The following is a 6,093-nucleotide window of genomic DNA, read 5'->3' on the forward strand; positions in this document are numbered from 1 at the left end:
GATAAAGCACACCCACGGATACTTTGAGAAGTAGAGGATCGGTCACGCAGCTCGCGGGAAGCTTGTTCAACGCTGCTAGCTGCTCGCAGTACAGTTAGTAGGTTCAGCACTTCAGCTAGCTAGCCAATCAACTGACGCAGAGCTCGAATGATCATCCGCTGGCGGCGGCGGTGCAGCAAATCTGCGAAAGGCCCGAAACCATGGGCGTTACACAGCAGCTGTGTGGAAAACACGAAACACGCGCGCGTACCCAATGGTAAACGAAGTCCATGGGACTAGGAGCGCGAGCGACGCGGCTGGCGCGGTTGGTGAGCACGTCACAGGGGAGCAACCGAGCGAAAGGCGGTCGCCGGTCGGTCGTGTTGGGTTGGGCGGAGCCCACGCTTCCGCAGCCAGGCCCTCTGTCCCCACGAACACCGCCGCGCAGGCGCACCTGGCCGCCTCTCCCTCTGGTCCGCTGCCACCGCGCGCGCGGGGGCGTGGGCGTCCGCTTCTGGGGAAGTAGTTTTCGGAGGCAGGCGGATCGAGCCCGTGCAGAACCAACGCCGCGCGCGAGGCCGGTTGGCGGTAGTGGCCAACGGCACGACGCGCCCCAGTAATTGGTCGCTTTTTCACCGTGCCGCGACCCGCGAGACAAATGGTGGTGGCTGTGGTTCTCGAGTCTTTCGGACCGTTGGCTGGTTGTTTTCTGGGTTGATTTGGGTTGGCTGATGTTGGTTTGTTGTGAGAGGAAAACATAGTTGGCTGGCTGATTTGGGCTGGCTGAAACCAACGAACGAACAGACCGTTTGACGCTTTCACCAAGGAATTTGACAGCACGAGTACAGAGTGAGTGTGGAGTTTAGGTGCCGTGTGGTGTTCATTTCCAATTTCCAAGCATCTTCGGGCGTATCATGGAGGACGGCGACACCCGCGGCCATGTATATCAGCTGCAAGCCTGCAACAAATTCCGTTTGACTCTGCACAGTCTGTATCAACAAGCAGCCTGTTCGGTTGGCTGGTTCGTGAAGAAGTACTGCTGGCTAGTTTGTATGAGAGAAAAATACTATTTCGATTGAAAATTTACGATCGTTTACGACAAGCAACAACCAAATGAACAAGTTGAAGAGGGCTTTGAGAGTACTTGCATGCAAATGTGATTCAGAAGTCAGAGCTGCTCCCTCCGTTCGTAGAAACAACAGTACAGTTTCAGCTTTTCTGTGATCTATATTAGATTTAACCAAATCTACATAAAAATTGATATTTATAGTATCTGAATAATTATTATTGATACTACTTTTTTATAAATGTAGAAAAGTTTGACTAAGTCCAAACCTAAAACTACTAGCTTGACTGACTGCAGTCCACAAATACCATGCAATCTTGCCCCTGTGCCTAGTAGCAGCTGCACTGAAGTAGTATCCTTCATTCACTGAAATAGGGAAGCTTGGGCTGCTGCTTTTTCTACCAGTAGTATTAACAGGAAACAAGTGGTAAACTGCACTGTAATATTCAGATGTATCCAACAGAAAGCTTCGCCCCTGATCATGCACTTCTTTATAACCTCAACCTGAACAAATTCCTGGAAATTAAGGAATGTAACTTGTAACACTATAGTATCAATATCAACTATGCGATCTGCGTCGTAGTGCAATCAATGGTCTTGCACTATCTAAAATTTGACAAGATAATATGTCTAGTATCATGCTTAATCATGACACCCCTTCGTCACCTGAACCTGAATAAATTGGCTTCTGGTATCACAGAAAGCCGCTGTTTATTGTTGGAGTGATGATGCAGTTTCTCCCGGTCCGATGGAAAGAACTTGGCTCTCCAAAAGAAACGGGTTCCCAAATTCTTCTGCCCTGTGTCCTCTCGTTCCAAATGGAGCCATATATAATTGTTGAAAAATGGCTGTCCTTTTCGTTTCCCATCCAAGATTCAGCCACTCACGCAGAGCTCTTGCAAGATTATTAACCGCAGAAAAGATATCAGGCTAAACGGCTCTACTCTCTCCGACAGCAGCTGCAACTGCTGCTTTAGGATTGATAGGAAAAATGTTTCATGAAGCACTATATCCTCTCAAACAAGCCATTGCATGTCAGTTAATTGAATACAAACTGATCAAAATAATTCTTCCCAAACCTACATTTGCTCAAGATACAAGCATACGCGGCTCTGTTCGTTTCGCTGAAATTTGACTTATACAGATGCTTATGCTGATTTGTTGTGAGAGAAAAGCATTATTCGCTCGCTAAAAAGTACTGATGTAATAGCCCCGTCAACAAGAGAACTGCTCCATCCGTTCCAAGTTATAAGACATTTTAATATTTTTAGTCATAGATTTTGCTATGCACGTAGATATATGATATGTCTAGATACATATTAAAAGTTATGAATCTAGAAATACTAAAACGTCTTATAATTTGGACCGGAGTAAGTATTTCTAATGGTTAGTAGAAAGTTCAAATCATGGGGGGTATAGATACATAATACAAGTTATAAGTCTAGATACGTATTGTCTTCCAGTGGATGAGTCTAGGAGAGAAAAGCAAGAAAAGGAGAGAAATAGAGAAAAATGGCAGAGAAATCAAGAAGCACATGTTTCGACTGGCATATTTGCAAAATCAACGATTCTGTTGCCAAAACTGCGAAGCCTCGTCCGCATTGCGGCCACGTCGTGGCCCCGAGGAGATGCACAGGGGAAGGCTGGTCAGGTGGAATTTATTTTTAATTTTAACATTTTTTGAAAACTAATTTTAAATCTAACACTGCCTGTTTTTTTAAACTAATATTTTTTTGCCCCGTCTGTTGTCCTGGCGTGGCCAAATGCCTGTGCTGCGTCATGTATGGTGGCGCGGCAGAGGGCTGATGTGGCGGCGACTGGAATCCGCGATCGTTGACGTGGCAGGGCTCTGCCGCGCCACCGATCTTGGCGCGGTAGTGCCGCGCCACGGTGCATGGTGTGGCACGGCCAAATAAATATCGCGAGCGAGCCCGTCCGTTCGCACGCACGCCTGCCCGCCCGCCAGCCGCACGCGCCCCGCCGCCGTGCAGCGTCTGCTGCCAGCGCCCGCACGCGCCCGCGCCGGTCGCGCCCACGCCGCGTTCGCCCACTCCCCAAACAACGCCCACGTCGATTGCGCCACGAATACTGGCGCGTCAAGGCCGCCCGCTCCTAAGGTACCTCCCTCTCGATTTCAGGTTATTTTGATTATTATTGATTTAGGATAATTAGTGATTTAGAATAGTTAGAGTTTTATGATGGTTATTGTTTTATGATAGTTAGTGATTTATGATAGTTAGGTTAGTGAATTTGTTTGTGATTTATATAGGTAGTTTTTAGGTTTGAGATTGTGTGTTTTAGTATAGTTAGGATTTTAGGTTTAGGGATTGATTATGTATTTATTATTTAGTTTATAGTTAGTTATTTAGTTAGGGATTTTGGGTATAGATACTAGTTTACAAATATCGGTATTTACTAGTGTGTGATATGTCGATTTTGATGACTTCATGAAGTTTCGTCAAATGCTTATATTCCTAGTAAAGTTATTTATGTTACTAGTGCGTGATATGATTGTTAATGTTACTTTGAATATATACATGTGCTTTCATATTGTGTTCGTATTGCATAACAAGTAGTTTAAATTTTGCAATGCTACATAATGTTAATTTGAACTTTATTAATTTAAATACTCTAACGCTTTGTTTATCAATTTATAACAGGATGACCCCTCCCACGCAGCACCCGTTGTACCCCACTCTTGAGGTGGAGGACGACGACCAGCACCGAGCACACATCTTGAGTGACAACGACGCAGAGGTGGCCTTGTCTACTTTGAGGCCCTGCACGCACACCAGGGCGCACTAGTGGGACGAGCGTTACACGCCGTACAAACGGCATGCCGACTTCCTCGAGCTTGTCCGTGTTGTCAACCACGGTCTTTCGCCCCTTGACCCAGCACTACTTATTGCAGCTGGTGCGAGTGCATTCTTTGTACATAAACTTTCTTGTAACAAATTTGAGGCAACTAACAGTCGTTATATTCTTATAACAGGTGGAGGCCTGAGACCCACACGTTCCACCTACCTTGTGGCGAGATGACATTGACCATACAGGACGTGAAGGCTATTTTTGACCTTCGGTTGGGGGGACTTCCAGTGACAGGGATAGTTGACAACGATCACTGGAGGGAGCTGGTGGCTCAGTTTACTGGCTTTCTTCCACCAGACGACGAGGCTTCTAAGAAATATAAGTGAGACATTCAAGCCTATTTAATACTTGCATTGCTTTCCTACAGCCATCGGGTCTCATTTTCTTTGGTCAATTTTAGAAAAAGTTCTGGTGTTTCGTCGTCTTGGATTATAGAGCGCTTTGATTACTTGAACCCACATGCTGAGGAGGCTCTGATCGACAGGTTCGCTCGAGTGTGGCTCTGGCACTTTCTTGGTGCTTTTCTTTTTTCAAACGCCTCGGGCAACACTATCAGCTGGATCTTCCTTGACATACTATGCCAACCGTGGGAGAACATAGCGGCGTACAGCTGGAGCAGCGTAGTCCTGGCATGGACGTATCGACAGCTATGCGTTGCCTGCCGTCGCACCTCAGGGTATGCGAACCTTGGGGGTTGCTCGTACCTACTCTAGGTTTAGTGTTGGGAACGATGGCCCGTTGGGATGCCCCTTAATACTGGTTTACCGATAAGTACTTTGGTTCATTATATTCTTTGATATGGTTACATATGATGAGTTTATTAATGGTTAATTCATTATCGTGTTTAATGCAATAATGAAATGGGCAGGATACACTCCCTACAGCTCTGTTTATCTAGACGGAATCAGAGTTAGTTAGAGAGAATGCTAGCCGCAAGTATAGGAAGTACACGGACGGTCTCGATGTCCTGACACAGCACCAGGTTACACTCTCTTTACTATCATACATGTGTCTTGTTCGATGTATACTATATCACAGCCTAACTCAATTACGAAATGTTCAGGTGCATTTGTGTCCTTGGGATGCTCCGGAGCTACAGTACTATCTCAGTCCTATCACTAGAGATGAGTCAGAGGAGTTTCGCTGCAATGCCCCTCTTATTTTCTTCCACGTGGTCGAGATTCACTTACCTGTCAGAGTCTGCAGACAGTTTGAAAGAATAACAGGCTGCCCACCACCGCTTTACTCCACCAACCAAGGATTGCACGGGTACGTTATCGATTAATAACAAAGATATAATTTAGAGGTATGTGTGGTACAACTAACATCATTTTATTGCAGGTATGGCCGCAGGAAGAGGTACAAGACCAAGGATTGGCGCGTGACACACAACGCGCACATCCACTTGTGGGAGACCAGAGAACAGCAGTCGGTCCATGCGGGTCCTCCACACGACCAGCACACCTTCGATGAGTACCTACGGTGGCTTCACAGGTCTATGAGGACACATATCAAGCCCCCGTACACTGAGGAGGCGATTGACGAGGACTCGGAGGAAAATGTCATCGAAGATGTGTACGACATTACCACTAGGGAGGACACACAGCTATAGAGAGTCTCGCTTTAAAGATACGTGGTAAGATACTTGAATGGTATAATTTGTTATCCTTTTAGTATTAAGTATGTGTACTAAAACTGTTAAACCGCGTTTCTATACCCAGATGACACAATTATCAAGGATGTCCAACAAAGCAGCGTTCCGACTTCATGAGTCTAGAGGGCAGGAGCCAGGCGTTCTCGCGGCTTTTGTGGAGGTAAACATAAACTAGTCCGTTCTGAAAATGTTTCTTTACTGTATATGCATTTGAAAAATGCACTAACTTTAATGTCTATTTATGCAGAAGGTGAAAAAGAGCTGCAGGAAGTTAGCTCAGAAGCTAAGCTACATGGACACTCCTTATGAGAAACCGCCACACCCGACGTGGTCGGGTGACACGTCTTCAACCTCTTTAAGGACATCAGACGGCTCTTCTCAGCCGATGACAGGTGCCACTTTCGCGGTGCGTACACCACCACATCATAGTGTTGAGAAGGACCTGCAACCGAGGACGACGATGACACGACCCCCGGGCTTCCGCAGACAGCACGCCCAGTGTGACGATTGGCCGCAGGATGAGATC

The sequence above is a fragment of the Miscanthus floridulus genome, chromosome 6 (genome assembly GCF_019320115.1).
Source record: "Miscanthus floridulus cultivar M001 chromosome 6, ASM1932011v1, whole genome shotgun sequence".
In the NCBI taxonomy this organism is placed as follows: Eukaryota; Viridiplantae; Streptophyta; class Magnoliopsida; order Poales; family Poaceae; genus Miscanthus; species Miscanthus floridulus.